We start from the raw sequence: 17,993 nt of genomic DNA, 5'->3' as shown, positions 1-17,993 counted from the left end.
ATCTAGTTAATTAACATATCTATCACCTCACAGAATTATCTTTCTTTTCCCTTTTTTGGTGAGAATATTTAAGTTCTCTCTTAGCAGATTTCAACTATACAATTCAGTGTTATTAACCAAATTGCTTTAACCAAAAAATAGCAAAGGAATTTTTTAAAACATAAATTTATTTTATTTATTTATTTTTGGCTGCATTGGGTCTTCGTTGCTGCTTGCGGGCTTTCTCTAGTTGCGGAGAGCGGGGGCTACTCTTGATTGTGGTGCGCGGGCTTCTCATTGCAGTGGCTTCTCTTGTTGCGGAGCACGGGCTCTAGACGCGCGGGCTTCAGTAGTTGTGGTAAGTGGGCTCTAGAGCACAGGCTCTGTAGTTGTGGCACACGGGCTTAGTTGCTCCGCGGCATGTGGGATCTTCCCGGACCAGGGCTCGAACCCGTTTTCCCCTGTGTTGGCAGGCAGGTTCTTAACCACTGCGCCACCACAGGGAAGCCCAGCAAAGGGATTTTTATTTTGCCATGAAGATTCAGTTATCAGAAGCTTCCATAGTTGTTTGAAGCCACAGAGCATTGTGAAATTAAAAATAATATAGTACATAAGGCAACAGTACGAGAAATCATATTATGCATTATCCAAGATGATTATTTCCACTAATATTTTCTCTTATTTATTCTGAGATCATATAAGCAAATTACTCCATTCCTTGCTTGCTTAGCGGGCGTGAGAAGGGGGAAAGGGGTGGGAGTGTGAGGAGAAATTTGATTTTAGCATAAATATTTGAAAAATTAAAATATTTTTCCTTTAAAATGGATTTTCACATAAAGACATTTCATGAGTATACTACTGTTTCAATACCGTTAGCCCTGGTAATAATCCTATCGTAAAATTATTTGAAATATGGTATATTTGACAAATCGTTCATTTACCTGTTCACTCTTAACCTTTTTTTTTCTCAAAGACAAAAATAGGTGGAAAAACTCCACGTTACTGTATTTTTTACTCTAAAGAAGTGAAATTCACAAATGAAATAACTAAAACATTTCCCATATAAATCTCTCCATATAGGGATAGAGGAGAAAAGTTGCTTTTTCACGATGTGGTAGTCAGAATCCTAAAATGGCCCCCAAGATTCCTGCCCTCTGGTGGATGCACCCTTTACAATCTTTGATTATGGGTGGAACCTGTGAATATAATGACATATAACTCCCATGGTTAGGTTGCTAATCAAGTTGATTTTGAATTGGGTGGGCCTGACCTAATCAGGTGAGTTCTTAAAAGAGAGGTTTGCCCCTTATTGAAGTCAGAGTTTGAAAGTGTGAGAAAGATTCTTCTTCTGGCCTTGAAGGAGCAAATATTCATGTCGCAAACTAGCCTGTCTGAACTAGGGGTCCACATGGCAAGGATCTGAGAGTGGCCTCTAGGAGCTGAGAGCTACCCTTGGCTGACAGGAAGCAAGAAAACAGGGATCTTAGTCATGTAACCTCAAGGAAATGAATTTTTCCAACAATTGAGGAACATTGAAAGGGGATATTTCTCTAGTCAAGTCTCCATATGGGGACCCAGCTGGCCAACATCTTGATTTCAGCCTTTGAAGACCCTGAGCAGAGGACCCCAGCTAAAATGTGCCAAATTCCTGACTCTTGGAAACTATGAGATAATAAGTTTGTGTTGCTCTAAACTGCTAAGTTTGTGGTCAGTTGTTAAACATCAGGATAAAACTAATACACAAAATTGAATGCCATGGCCAACCTATTACATTCGAGGTCTCTAATCCTCTGCATAGACCTTGCACCTCAAAAGACACCATCAAGAAAGTGAAAAGACAACCTATAAACTGAGAGAAAATATTTGCAAATTGTATGTCTAATAAGAAACTTGTATCCAGAATATTTTTAGAGCTTTTACAATTCAATAATAGATAAGTAACCGACAAGTGCAAAGGATCTGAATAGATATTTCCCCAAAGGCCAATAAGTACATGAAAAAGATACTCAACATTATCAGTCATCAGGGAGATGCAAATCAAGACCATGGTGAGATTCCACTTTAAATCCACTAGGATAGCTATAATAAAAAGATGCAGAGACATCTGAACCCTCATACATTGCTGGTGGAAATGTACAGTGGTGCAGCCACTTTGGAAAACAGTCTGGCAGGTCCTCAATGATTAAACATGGGATTACAATAATGCCCAGCAATTCCCTCCTAGGCATCTACCCAGGAGAAGTTAGAACATATATCCACACAAAAACTAGTACATAAATGTTCATAGCAGCATTATTCATAAAAGCAAAAAGTAGAAATAATCCATATGTTCATCAGCTGATGAATAGATAAATTGTGGTGCATCGTATAATGAAATATTATTCAGCAATAAAAAGGAATGAAGTACTGATACATGCTACAACATGCAAAGTGAAAGAAGCCTATTCCAAAAGACCACATATTATATGATTCCATTTATGTGAAAAGTCTGGCATTGGCAAATCTATATAAATAGAAAATAGATTAGTGTTTACCTGGGGTGGGAAGTGGAAACGGGGTGTGACTGCTAATAGCACAGGGATTCTTCTGAGGGAAAGTAGGGACTAATTAGTACACTTAGAACAGGCGAATTCTATAGTATGTAAATTCTATTTACTTAAGCTATTTTTTAAAAAAGCCTAGTTTCTCTTTTGTTTTGCTGGGGCCATGGTAGGAAAGCAAGTGTTCTGTAGAAACAAGACCAAAAAAAAAACTCAGTCCACTGGTTGGCATAACTCAGTGGCCAGATCTGGTGCATTTTATGATAATGTTAGAAGCGCATCGTGGGGGACTTCCCTGGTGGTCCAGTGGTTAAGACTTCACGTTCCCAATGCAGGGGGGCATGGGTTCAATCCCCAGTTGGGGAACTAAGATCCTGCATGCCTAAGATCCCTCATGCTGCATGGTGTGGCCAAAAAAAATAAAATAAAATAAAAATAAATAAAAAATTTTTTAAAAAGAATAAAGAAACCCAGCATGGTAGAGCGAGGAGCAGCAGTTGTCAAGTTGTGAGTTTTCTTATCCTTGCTCACCCTCTAAGAACTTGGTGACCTCTCTAACCTGAGCATCACCTGAAAAAAAAGGAGGGATTGAACTGGGTAAATTCCCAGTCACTAACAATTCTAAATATTTTATTCAGCCTGAAGGTTTATACAAAGATAATCACTAAAATGACATTCAAGGTATATGATTATACCAAGATAGCACTGAAAAATGTTATCTTGACTGTTTTAAACCAAAGAATTTATCAAAATTTAGAAATGTAACCAAGAATGACCTCAAGCATTTCATGTCACCTCATCTGTGTTACTTAGTCTCTATTTTAGTGTGAATTTAAGGTCAGGATTTTATCCAAACTACCATTTATGTCTGAAGGATAATTATTTGCCTTGTGTTTCCCAGTGCTAATTTTGCTCTTATTTTTTAACCAAATTATTTTCAAAACCTCCTTAATTTAACTGTCCTGAAAGCTTGGTAGTGAGGAAAGGAAAGAACACAAACCAGTTTAATGCGATGAAAAAAAACTTTCAGTTCCACTTAGAACATCTAAATGGCTTTCCACTTTCCTTGGTCACTAAATACTCACAAGGCCTTATTCTATTAGTTACTAAGGTAACCCAAAGCTGGCAGCATGTTGACATACCTTTCAAGGCCAAGAGATTTTGCAGTATTTCATACATAATGTCACATTAACCTCAAACGTCCTTTTTACAAAAGAACAAAAATTGTTTGAATGAATCTGTTGTAATTTTATTCTTTGGGTTTTTGTTAAGGGATTTTTTTTTGCTGCACTTTCCTTCAGCTTGGGTACTATTCTGTTTTTAAAATAATGTAGTAGTAAAAGTCAGACATCTTTATTGATTCCTGCATTAAACCACTCATTTGCTCCTTGTGTGGATTATTCATAGCCTAGGTCAGAATCCATGTAGACATCCAAATGGTCCTCAAAAGAGAGGATATCCTTTGCTCTACCCTTAAAGTCCCATAAGGACGTGTCTAGTGAAAATTAAGGCAAAACGGATGTAATAGGAATAAAGGATAGAAACAGATGGTCTGTTTCCCTTTTTTTTCCTTTTTTTTTTCTGTTTCCCCTTTCGTCATTAACTGCGGTGCATAAACTCAGGTGAGAGAAGCAGGATTTTCTGTCCTCATGTTATAAATGAGGCGCCGTAGCCAGGAATCAAGTGTATTTCTCCCATAGCCCATCATTAGAATGTGAACGTAGATGTGCTGCCAATTGTGTCTAAGAATCAGCTACTTTCCAAAGTCAAACAGTGCTGAGAGTTCATTAGTCTTTTCCAGATAATCCAAAGTAATGGTAAATTTAGATAAATGTAAATTTGAGTAGATGTATTAAATATTAACAAAATCAGATAAACTGACAGCAGCTTATTTCTCTGTTAAACTACTATACACTTAAGAAAAATTTGAGAATTCATATATAACAAATCTGATTCAAGAAAGTGCGTGGATCTAAAGTCATGGTGTTCAACTACTTGCAAACCCTCCCCACAAATCAAGCACTAACATTTGTGTGTGGTGAATTCCTCCCTCTTCTAAAGTTCTTCAAGTTATTATTCAACAGTTCTTGGGGGCACCTAAATTTATTTACTTTTGGTTTAGTGCATCTTCAGGCATCCTTAAACCTCACCTTATTCAACTAGATTCTATAAAAAAATAATTATTTCTGGACTTTGCCAGTTATATCAAGATCATATTGAATTGATCAAAGGGGTTATAAAATGACTGAATAAAATATTTTTTCTAAAGTGATAGCATTCTATTGAATTTAGCAAATGTTTCCTACCACCCTGTAATAGTTAAGATGCTAAAGACTACAATTAATTCAGTGGTTTATTTTATTTACTTGTGTAACTGCCCATTTAAAGTTTATTTTATTAAAGCTAGTTTTTATTACTTCCCTGTCGCAACCTGTCCTTTGTCTAAAGAGTGGGGAAATTATCCACTATATTTTGTAATAGATTATTAACATCCGATTATGTTCTAGTTAATTTGAAGGTGTTAGAAAACAAATGACATGTTTTGCTTACTGAAGAAAACTTTGTCACTGAAAATGCAAAATCTGTACATATCCCATTTCTTTAGTCATGATTATAAGAATACCAATTTGCATGGCGTTTTATGATAACTAGTGAAGTGTGAGGTTAGAAGTTGGGGGTTACTTTATGTCATACTGTTTCTCAAAAAATATTCTGTAGCTAATAATCCGCTATTATATATACTTGAAAGTTGCTAAGAGAATAAACCTTAAGTGATCTCATCACAAAGAAGAGATGGCAATTATGTGACATGATGGAGATGTTGACTAAGCCACAGTGCTAACCATTTTGCAATCTATAAGTGTATTAAATCAACATGTTGTACACCTTAAACTTACACAGTGCCATATATCATTTACTCAGTAAAGCTGGGAAAAAAGACATAGTTGATTGAAATTCGTTGTGAAGAATATACAGTTTGAAAACTGAATAAAAAGCTGTAAGACAAAGAATTGTGTGCATTTTGCATAGTTGCATATTCAGATTTGTCTAGGGAAAAATAACTTCCCTGGTCTTTCTCTCTGTTTTGATTTTCTCTGCTTATTTATAAATAAGTTCATTTTGTTATTTATAAATAAATAAGCTTATTTATTTATAAATAACAAAACAAATAAGCTTATAAACTTATTTATAAATAAGTTTGTTTTGTCTCATTATGTCAATGAAATTCTGAAAAGGCACATTCAAGTGACATGGAGCTTTATTTTATCAATTAACCTAGGTTCAAAATTCAATTAAGATCACATAGACTGTTCACAAATATGCTGCCTTAAATAGAACAAAATACAGGAAGATGTAAAAACATTTGGAAAGGAGCAGTTGCTTGGAAGAATTCTAAAACTTAAGGGAGGGGACTTCCCTGGTGGCGCAGTGGTTAGGAATCCGCCTGCCAATGCAGGGGACACGGGTTCGAGCCCTGGTCCGGGAAGATCCCACATGCCACGGAGCAACTAAGCCCATGTGCCACAACTACAGAGCCTGGGCTCTAGAGCCCGTGAGCCACAACTACTGAGCCCGCGTGCTGCAACTACTGAAGCCCATGTGCCTAGAGCCCATGCTCTGCAACAAGAGAAGCCCGAACACGGCAACCAAGAGTATCCCCTGCTCCCTGCAACTAGAGAAAGCCCACGCATAGCAATGAAGACTCAACGCAGCCAAAGAAAAGAAAAATACAAAAATAAAAAAAAAATAAAAAAAATAAACCTTCAGGAAAAAGATAAAGTCTTACCATAGAATTGAGATTATATTTTCAGATAATAAAAAGGTTGCCTTTTCCTTGTTGGGTTTTGTAAGAGGTAATACATTGAGAATTTTGTTTTCTCTGTTTTTTGAGCTATATGTAAGTAACTTTTCTTATTCTTTAATTTTTCTTGAATATTTTTGACATGTAACGTAAATTTAAGGTGTACAGTGTGTTACTTTGATACATTTATGTATTGTAATATAATTGTCATTGTAGCACTGTTTATCACATTACATAATTATAGTAAAATATTGTCTATATTCATTATACTCTGCATTAGATCTCTATGGCTTATTTTCTACTCATCGCAAGTTTGTACTCTTTTTTTTTTTGCGGTTCGTGGGCCTCTCACTGTTGTGTCCTCTCCCATTGCGGAGCACAGGCTCCAGACGCAGGCTCAGCGGCCATGGCTCACGGGCCTAGCCGCTCTGCGGCATGTGGGATCTTCCTCCCAGATCGGGGCACGAACCCATGTCCTCTGCATCGGCAGGCGGACTCTCAACCACTGCGCCACCAGGGAAGCCCGTATGTTTGTACTCTTAAACAACATCAATCTTATCCCTCCCAGCCACCCCCATCCCCTGGTAACGACCATTTAACTCTCTGTTTTTCACAAGTTTGACCTTTTTAGATTCCACACATAAATGATATCATACAGTACTTGTCTTTCTCTGTTTGACTTATCTCACTTAGCTCTCAAGGTCCATCCGTGTTATCACAAATGGCAAAATTTCTTTCTCATGGCTGAATAATAATTCCACTGTGTATTTATATACCACATCTTCTTTATCCATTCATCTGTTAATGGGCAATTAGGTTGTTTCCATATCTTAGTCTGATTCATTTTAAATTAAAAAAAACTTCCCCTTAAGTATTTCACTACTCAAGAAGAATAGTGTACAATATATTAGAAGGTACAGGATAAACCTTTAAACTCATTTCATACTGTCTGAGAAAACCTAGTCTTATATAGCCAGTTATAATATCATTTAAACAGATAATAACCGAATCACAAACTTATTATCATTTACTCATTGCCTAACACTGTCTCAAAAGTTATTGAGGGGCTTCCCTGGTGGCGCAGTTGTTGAGAGTCCGCCTGCCGACGCAGGGGACACGGGTTCGTGCCCTGGTCCAGGAAGATCCCACATGCCGCGGAGAGGCTGGGCCCGTGAGCCATGGCTGCCGAGCCTGCGCGTCCGGAGCCTGTGCTGTGCAACGGGAGAGGCCACAACAGTGAGAGGCCCACGTACCGCAAAAAAAAAAAAAAAAAAAAAAAAAGTTAATGAAGGGCCTCCCTGGTGGCGCAGTGGTTGAGAGTCCGCCTGCCGATGCAGGGGATACGGGTTCGTGCCCCGGTCTGGGAGGATCCCATATGCCGCGGAGCGGCTGGGCCCGTGAGCCATGGCTGCTGGGCCTGCGCATCCGGAGCCTGTGCTCCGCAGCGGGAGAGGCCACAACAGTGAGAGGCCCGCGTACCGCAAAAAGGAAAAAAAAAAAAAAAAAAAAAAAAAAGTTAATGAAGACAAGACAGTATGTCAGACATTTAAAAGAAATGTAGGGATTCCCTGGTGGCACAGTGGTTGAGAGTCCGCCTGCCGATGCAGGGGACACGGGTTCATGACCTGGTCCAGGAAGATCCCACATACCGCGGAGCAGCTGGGCCCGTGAGCCATGGCTGCTGAGCCTGTGCTCCGCAACGGGAGAGGCCACAACAGTGAGAGGCCCGTGTACCGCCAAAAAAAAAAAAAAAAAAAAAAGAAACGTAACCTCATTTTGTAACTAAGCTAGTCAAGCAGCGTATATTGATGACATAATCATGCCTTATCTTTCCTTCTAAACAGTAAACAACTTAGGATCAGGGATTGGTTCTTAATCACTTTTGTATCCTCCACATTTCGGATCACTAAATCCCAAATTCAGGATGTGAACAGATTGGGAACCCAAACCAGACTTCTTCTTGACAATTTAGTCTAAATCCTGGTTAGAAAGGCCCCAATGATTATAATTTATCTAACTGCCCCTCTTGCCCATATGATCACCTAAGTTGCTATACATGTAACAAACAAAATAACAGACAAACCACCAGCTGTTTTATCTTTATAAAAAGTATCTTACTCATGCAGTGACCTGTCATGATTTTCTAGCTCTTTGTAGCTTTGGTGTGCTTTACTGAAGACCCATACATACACATCGTTGCCTATAAAACCATTGTCATGAAAATATTCTGAATATATAAAATTACTCTAGTTAGTTTCCACCTAATGCTAGTTACAGCAATCAAGATTCTTGGTTCAAATTTTATATGTATATAAAAAGCACTCTTCTTTTTTTATTAATTTTTATTGGAACATAGTTGATTTACAATGTTGTGTTAGTTTCTGCTATATAGCAAAGTGAGTCAGTTATACATATACATATATCCACTCTTTTTAGATTCTATTCCCATATATGCCATCGCAGAGTATTGAGTAGAGTTCCTTGTGCTATATAGTGGGTTCTTATATAGTAGTGTGTATATGTCAATCCCAATCTCCCAATTTATCCCTCCCACACCTTTGCCCTTTGGTAAACATGAGTTTGTTTTCTACATCTGACTCTATTTTTCTGTTTTGTAAATAGATTCATTTGTACCATTTTTTTAGATTCCACATATAAGCAGTATCATATGATATTTGTCTTTCTTTGTCTGACTTACTTCACTCAATATGACAATCTCTAGATCCATCCATGTTGCTGCAAATGGTATTATTTCGTTCTTTTTTATGGCTGAGTAATATTCCATAGTATGTATATGTGTGTGTGTGTGTATATATATATATATATATATATATACACACACACACACACACCACATCTTCTTTATCCATTCCTCTGTCGATGGACATTTAGGTTTCTTCCATGTCCTGGCTATTGTAAATAGTGCTGCAATGAACATTGGGGTAGATGTATCTTTTTGAATTATGGCTTTCTCTGGATATATACCCAGGAGTGGGATTGCTGGATCACATGGTAACTCTATTTTTAGTTTTTTAAGGAACCTCTGTACTGTTCTCCATAGTGGCTCTACCAGTTTACATTCCCATCTACAGTGTAGGAGGATTCCCTTTTCTCCACACCCTCTCCAGCATTTACTGTTTGTAGACTTTCTGATGATGGCCAACCTGACCGGTGTGAGGTGATACTTCATTGTCATTTTCATTTGCATTTCTCTGACAATTCGTGATGCTGAGCATCTTTTCAATGTGCCTCTTAGCCATCTGTATGTCTTCTTTGGAGAACTGTCTATTTAGATCTTCTGTCCATTTTTTGGTTGGGTTGTTTGTTTTTTTTGATATTGAGCTGCATGAGCTGTTCATATATTTTGGAGATTAATCCCTTGTCCGTTGCTTTGTTTGCAAATATCTTCTCCCATTCTGTGGGTTGTCTTTTTGTTTTATGGTTTCCTTTGCTGTGCAAAAGCTTTTAACTTTAGGTCCCATTTGTTTATTTTTGTTTTTATTTTCATTATTTTAGGAGGTGGATCAAAAAAGATCTTGCTGCAATTTATGTCAGAGAATGTTCTGCCTGTGTTTTCCTCTAAAAGCACTCTTCTTAGTTGACCAGTTTTGCAGTAAAGGTCATGATTTCAGTTTTTGACTGCTAAAGAATTTTACTTGGGACAGTATACAGTTTAACCTGTAAAGCACTTCAAACCTTTGAAAAAGATGGGGAGGAAAGAAAAAATGTTGATTTGTCTAGTTGCAATCAATTATAAAGATTGTATGAAAAAAAGCAACTATGATTACCTAAGGTTCTACAGGGAAAAAATGTTCAAACAACATGCTCAACTCAGAGCTCCAGAAAAATTATTGTCTTTGACCTGTAGCCCCACTCCATCCTTGAATTTCTGATCCCTAAAGGAGTCTAGTTGACTTTTTATCTTGAAGCCTGTGAACTGACTTAAGTGTTTTGTATACACATTCTGGCAAAACCCATCACTACAACTTTTCTCTATTGCTGTCCATCCTTGAAGTTCCCCTGTAAATTTTCTGGATTTTACTGGAAATGACTATGTCATCATTTAAATAATGTTGTCAAAATGTAGTTGATGAGAGAAACTTGTTCACTTCCACTGTTGTCAGTCTTCACAAGATAACCGATTAGATGTAAAATATTAGGAGTAGTTACAATTATTGAATGCCTAATTTGTTCTAGATATAGTATTAGGCATTTTGTGCATGTTTCTTAATGATATAGAACAATTGTTTCTTTCAATATATGTATGTAGACATGGCTTCTGTAGTAGGTTATCTGGCCAAGGCTGTGAGACTCCTCAAACACTTGAGATTAAGAAAGGTTAAACACCTCTGTAATTTATTTTCTTTGCTTCTCCAGTGATGGACCAGAGCACACATAACCCACAAATACAGAAGGGAAAGAAAGTCTCCCACGTGCTCTCACCAGTGGCTTTGGGCCTCAGTTTTATTCGTTATTCTAGCTCTAAGATGGTACCCTGTGGAAGGGTATACACTTAAATTAAAGATTGTAAAATTGAAGATTAAGGGACTTCCCTGGCGGTCCAGTGGTTAAGACTTTGCCTTCCAATGCAGGGGGTGTGGGTTCAGACTCTGGTCGGGGAGCTAAGATCCCACATGCCTCGTGGCCAAAAAACCAAAACAGAAGCAATATTGTAACAAATTCAGTAACGACTTTAAAAATGATCCACATCAAAAAAAAACTTTTAAAAAATTGAGAATTAAGTAGGAGTTACTGTTAAGTAAAATCTCCACCCTGGGGAAGGAACAGATGGAACCTCCATGGATGTCTTCCTTCCTTACACAGTCCACTGAGTGAGAAAGAGTGCATGCCCACACACCACCTGTGTACCTACCATAGCATCCCAAGGGGCGTGTGACCCTCAGTGGCATCACTTCCTGCCTGGGAACACTTCCTGTCAGTGTTGTCAAGGTAGCCCGGTCTGGCGCTTCGACATCCAGAATACTGCCATAGACTTACTGGGTAACCTCAGGATGTTGGCTCCCTTTCTCAGGGCCATGGTTTCTTCATATAAAACAAGAGGATTGGGCTGTGCTTCTCTTTAAACTGAACAATCCATCAATGGAACTCAGAAACATTGTTTTACTAAATATATTGCTACTACCACCACACCCCTAAGCTGGTCCAATTAAAAAGAGGCTAGCATACTACAGACTTATTAATGAAGGCATATCTAAGAATGCAGGAGGTGGCTCTGCATTCTGCAACTGTGTCCTGTATCCAAGGAGTGTGCTCTGTGAATCAAACCACGCCCCTTCTTCAGAAGTTGGGCAGTGACCGTTCCCAGTCCCTAGAGCACATCGTTAAAGATCAGCCATCTTCATCCCATAAAGGCACAGCAATCTTCACCCCTCGGCACATCTTACAATGTCTGTTTTTTCTTTAGATGAGAAAAAAAAAAAAAGATATTTATGGTTATTCGTGGTCTCAATGCTGATGAAACTATATCACTATCATTACCGTGTTTTCCTCTCATGTTTTAGCATGTGAGTATTTTTGTCCAAATCCCACAGTCCTGCCTAGCAAAGGACATGTGTTTACCATCTCCTACTTGTGAAATAAAATATGAAAGCAGTGAGATAGATAATGTCCATTATTTAAAACTGTCTCTTCAATCCTGGAATAAGTTTCTTTTGTAAAGGATCAATGGAACTGAACAGTAAATATAGAGAATGGAGCAATACCAGGTCACTGGCTGCATGAACTTGTCCTTTTAACCTCTTGAACACACAGACACACATCAGGTGATGGGACTAAGGTTTATAAGTAAAATCTTTGGTTTAATCCCCAAATACCGTGATTTATGAAACATTAAGCTTTCATGGTGCTAATAGATAGTCACTTAACAATAAATTTATTTTTCTAATAATTAAATTACATATATTCATTGTAGGAAATCTAGAAAATAAAAACACAAAGAATGCAAAGCTAGCAAATTATCCCATTAACCAGAGAAAATCACTATTAACATTCTAGTGTATTCCTTTCTTTGTTCTACATTTTCTTTAACACTTACTGACTCATTCATTCAACAACTTTGTCATAGTTCTCAACCTTAGCTGCACATTGGAATCACCTGGGGAATTTAAAAAATGCTGATGCGGGGGTCCCATCCTCATGGATTCTGATTCAACTGGATGAAGTAAGGCCTGGGCATCAAGATTTTTTCAAAGCTTCTCCCTTGGTTATTGCAATGTGCAACCAAGATTGAGGACCACTGATTGATCAGATTTCAGTGGTGCGCAAGACAGTGCTACGCATGGAACTCAGTGACAAAAAGATGTAGCGTCCCTCAAGAATCTTACAGTCTTGTGGAGGGACAGACAAATGAACCAGCAATTACAGTAACCTAAAATAAATATTACAATGGAAGAGTCTATAAATAACCATGGAAGCATAGGAAAAGGAACCCTTAAATTTGTCTTGAGAAGTCAGGGCAAACATCTCAGGGAATTAGGCGGCCAGATAAATAAGATGAGCTTTCCAGTTGTAGAGGCATGGGGAGTAGAGAGTGCTTAGAAAACTCTAAGGGGTTCCACTGAGTGTGACAAGCGCAGTGTCTGGAGATAATGCTGCCCATTTAGGCAGCAAGCAGGTCCTGAAGGACTGTGTAGGTATTGGGAATGACGGGCAGCCCTTGATAAGCTTTGAGCAGAAGAATGACACGATCACTTCCATGTCTAATTTATTTCCTTGCCTCTGGCATCAGTGTGGATTTCAAGGCCTAGGTGAAACTAGATGTAGCAAGACTAGAATGAAGTCTATGACAAAATTCTAAGAGAGCAAGTCTGACTGTTTATGACTCCCACAGTCTCCTGGTGGTTCACTGTTTTTTTTTAAATTAAAGTAGATTTACAATATCATGTTTAAGTTGTACAGCACAGTGATTCAGTTTTATATATATATATGTATATACACACACATACATATATGTGTATGTATATATATATTCTTTTTCATATTCTTTTCCCTTAAAGGTTATTATAAAATATTGAGTATAGTTCCCTGTGCTATATATATAGTAGGTCCTTCTTGTTTATCTATTTCATATATAGTAGTGTGTATATGTTAATCTCAGCCTCATAATTTATCCCCCCCCTCTTCCCCTTTAGTAGCCATAAGTTTTCTGTCTGTGAGTCTCTTTCTGTTTTGTAAATAAGTTTAGTTGTACCTTTTTTTTTCTTTAGATTCCACATATAAACGGTATCATATGATATTTGTCTCTTCTCTCTTTGGCTTACTTCACTTAGTATGATAATCTATAGTTGCATCCATGTTGCTGCAAATGGCGTTATTTTGTTCTTTTTTATGGTTGGGTAGTATTCCATTGTATATATATGTACCACATCTTCTTTTTCCATTCCCCTCTTGGTGGACATTTAGTTTTCTTCCATATCTTGACTATTGTGAATAGTGCTGCTAATAGGGGTGCATGTATCTTTTTTTTTTTTTTTTTTTTTGCGGTACGCGGGCCTCTCACTGCTGTGGCCTCTCCCACTGCGGAGCACAGGCTCCGGACACGCAGGCCCAGCAGCCATGGCTCACGGGCCCAGCCGCTCCGTGGCATGTGGGATCCTCCCAGACCAGGGCACGAACCTGTGTCCCCTGCATCGGCAGGCGGACTCTCAACCACTGCGCCACCAGGGAAGCCCTACACGTATCTTAATACATTTATTTAAAAATATAATTTATTGCAGTTACCTGTGCACATTTCTTTCTGTCTCATCAGATTTTAAAGGCCTGAAGGGCTTTGTCCTCTTCTTTTTTTAGCTTTTACATAGCCTAGTACACTTTCTTGCATATTGTAGATGCTCAGTAAATTTATATTAAATGCCAAGAGGAACTTCTACATTAAATCTGTATATGACTTAAAAACTATATTTCCCATTAGTCAAATAATCTGTCGAATTGAAGTTTCTCTACTTCTGTGCCATGCTTGAATCCTCAATTTTAAAAGCATTTAAATACTACAAAATATGTCTAACATCCAAATAATGCTGGTCATTCCATCTTTCTTTGATAATTTGGGAAAGTTTCCAGGATGTTTCAGGGCCTCAGGGTCACTAACGAGAATATCAGTTTTCAATGATCTGTATAGAAGAACCCATGAATAGGAATTTCTAGTTGATAGACTATCTGAAAAACTAGACTTCGCTGTAATTTATTATGGTTGATTTTCATTGAAGTGACTGGAATTTTGCCTATTGACCTTTATATTTAAACGGCTCTAATTGTCTTACATGAGGTAAGTTCTCGATATTCAAAATTTCTTGCCTCAACCTGCTACCCGTAGTCCATTCTACAAAGAGGGAAAAAGTCTTTAAATTGTCCCGAGATGACTGAAGTTGACCCCCAGGCTTGTGTAAAAGAGACATCTCTTAGGTCCATAATGACAGTTTCAGTCCTTCTAAAGATCTCCTATTTCACTGCCAAGGGCTAAAAAAAAGGCTTAGTAACATTCAGCTGTCCAGCAGAGCTTTTTATTTTGGATTTAGGTGAAATCTTCCCATGACTCATGAGTATGCTGCAAGACTCTAAAATTCCTCATATGGTTGCAGCGAAGACAAGATATGCTTGAATGAAAAAAATGACTTATGCTTTTTAATAATTGAAGAGATTTCTTACAACTTTATTATTTATTTATTTATTTATTTATTTATTTTTGTGGTACGCGGGCCTCTCACTGTTGTGGCCTCTCCCGTTGCAGAGCACAGGCTCCGGACGCTCTGGCTCAGCGGCCATGGCTCACAGGCCCAGCCGCTCTGCGGCGTGTGGGATCTTCCCGGTCCGGGGCACGAACCCGTGTCCCCTGCATCGGCAGGCGGACTCTCAACCACTGTGCCACCAGGGAAGCCCACAACCTTTATTTTCACACACATCTAAGCTGGAGGAAAAATTCTATGAAATTCAATTTTATAAAAATGGTTTCAGCTTCACATACTTGTTTCTTTCACCACAAAACATTTTCGTGTATACCACTGCTAACATAAATCAGTTTTCATTATTTTATTTCCTATTTTTTATGTAATTAAAAACTATTATTTGGATTGCAGTGCTGGTTATAGATCTCTTTTCGATTCTTTTATATCCGATGTGCCTTTGCAAAACAGAAGAATTTACACACGCTTTCTTTATAGTTATTCTTTCCACTAATTGCCTTAGAAGGTGGAGAAGAAAAGATCTTGGATCTAATTTTGTCCCACAATCTTGCTAGCATGGGTTGGTACATACTGATGGAAGTGAATAAGTGCTCTCTCCAGTACCTTAGTTTCTGGAAAACCTGTCTGTTCTCTGTGGCCATGAGATAGAAATTCTATCAGTTGGCCTCAACAAGTGTGGGAGTGTATGTTTAGCCAAGAAGAGAGAATTTTAATGAAGCAAAGAGTAACTATGGCTTTTATCAGTTGTCACCAGTTATATCCAGCTTCTTCACTTTCCACTCAGTCCCAACCTTCAAGCAAGCACTTAAATTATCTAATTTAGCCAAAAGCCTGGTGACCACGTAAAGGCAGGCTCATAATAAGATTCATGTTAATCGCCATGGGGAAAATCCAAGACCAAAATATGTTCCAGGGATTTTCTCCAGTTAAACATACCATTTAATGGAAGAGGTAAGTTTAGATAGAAGAATTTGGAAACTACTTCTACTTACACCTTGGCAGCAAGTCTGTGTTCTATAAATTATAGGGAAAACTTTAGATAGACTAGAATGATTAATAGTGTCACCTTTATTTTTCAATTTATTTATTTATTTTTGGCGGCGTTTGGTTGCTGGCTTCATGAGTTTGGAAGTATTCCCTTTCTTTTCAAATTTTTGCAAGATTTTGGGAAGTATTGATGTTAAATTTTTTTTAACGGCCATATTATTTTATTTTATTTTTGGCTGCGTTGGGTCTTTGTTGCTGCACACAGGCTTTCTGTGGTTGCGGTGAGCGGGGACTATGCTTTGTTGCGGTGGCTTCTCATTGCAGTGGCTTCTTGTTGCAGAGCATGGTCTCTAGGCATGTGGACTCAGTAGTTGTGGCACATGGGCTCAATAGTTGTGGCTCGTGGGCTCTAGAGCGCAGGCTCAGTAGTTGTGGCACATGGGCTTAGTCGCTCCATGGCATGTGGGATCTTCCCGGACCAGGGCTCGAACCCGTGTCCCCTGCATTGGCAGGCAGATTCTTAACCACTGCCCCACCAGGGATAATTATCCTACCCAAGAGGGGGGAAGATAGAGTACTCCCATCCAGTATTGGCTGAGGGATGCTTCCAAGGGGGTTAACCCCTGAGCACTTTCAGTCGGAAACCAAAGAGATGGCAACATGAAAAAAAAACTCCATTAGTCATTCCTGGCTTTAAAGATGGAAGGGTAGCACCAACTAAGAAATATAGGCAGCCTCTAGAATCTTGAAAAGACATGAAATCCGATTCTCCCCTGTGGCCTCTGGAAGGAGCACAGCCCTGCCAACACCTACACCTTGATTTTAGTCCAGTGACACCCATTTTGGACTTCTGACCTCCAGAATTGTAAGAGAATAAACTTGTGTTGATTTAAACCACTAAGTTTGTGATGATTTGTTTTAGCAGCAACAGGCAACTGATACATCATGTATGTGACAGTTGTCATTTAGGATTGTTAGTAAAACCAGCTTCTACTCGACCACCTCTTTTATTCATACTGCAAAGACTTCACTTTTGACAAAGACAGCCGGGACACAGTAGGACACGAAGAACCTTGGGGAGATAAGAACAAATGTGCTTTTTATTTTTCATTAGCTGATTAGGTAAGGTTTCATACATAGTTTTATTTAAACTCCTTTGCTAAGTACAATCACCTTCATCCCCTGGAGGATTTATCTAGAGCAATGTGTGAGTGATTATGTGAATTGAGAATTAATAGAAAAATAGGTCAGTGCTGAATTGAGGCCTGAGCTCCTTTTACTTTGACCAGATTTGATGTTTCTCTGGCTCCTTCTTCCTCACCCTCTTTCATTCTGTTTCTTCTCTTGGCTGTTGTCTGCATTCGTTTCAAAAGAACAAAACATACAGAGTTTCAGTCCCCATTTCCGGGCCATCACAGAGGACCTGGCCCTAAGCTCAGCACATTGAGACACTGATTAGAATTGACCGTAGGTAGCAGTTGCTGCAGCTTCACCACTGGGAAGGCCTTGACAGCTCTGTGACCCCGTCCCCCACCATAGACCCTCCTCGTCCCACTCCCTCTTGTGCTGCCGCCTGAACAAAACATCACATCAGCAATGTTTACTTCAGGAACCCAGCCAAGGAAGTCATAACAGGACAATAGACATACAATCTGATAACCTTGTTAGCTCAAATCGAAGCTCCTAACAAGTAGGAGAGGTTAGTGAAGTGGAATAAAACTATTGCAATATTTGGGTTCATTGAAGTGGCTTTTCAGATTTTTCCCCCTTTGGAAAAAAAAAAGGTAGCATTTCTTGTCCCTTTATTAAAGATTAAAACCAGGCACAAGGACACTAAACAAAACAACACGTACAAGGCTAAGGTTAGCTTTTAAAAGAATACAAATGGAGAGGGACATACAAAGTTCATAAGTATCTTCTTAATGGAAAATAGCGTAAAACTACTTTCTTTGTGTTGCCAGATCTCTGCAAAAGTGTAGTAAGTGT

Source organism: Mesoplodon densirostris, chromosome X, assembly GCF_025265405.1.
Source record: "Mesoplodon densirostris isolate mMesDen1 chromosome X, mMesDen1 primary haplotype, whole genome shotgun sequence".
Taxonomy (NCBI): domain Eukaryota; kingdom Metazoa; phylum Chordata; class Mammalia; order Artiodactyla; family Ziphiidae; genus Mesoplodon; species Mesoplodon densirostris.
Note: the sequence above shows the minus strand (reverse complement) of the source record.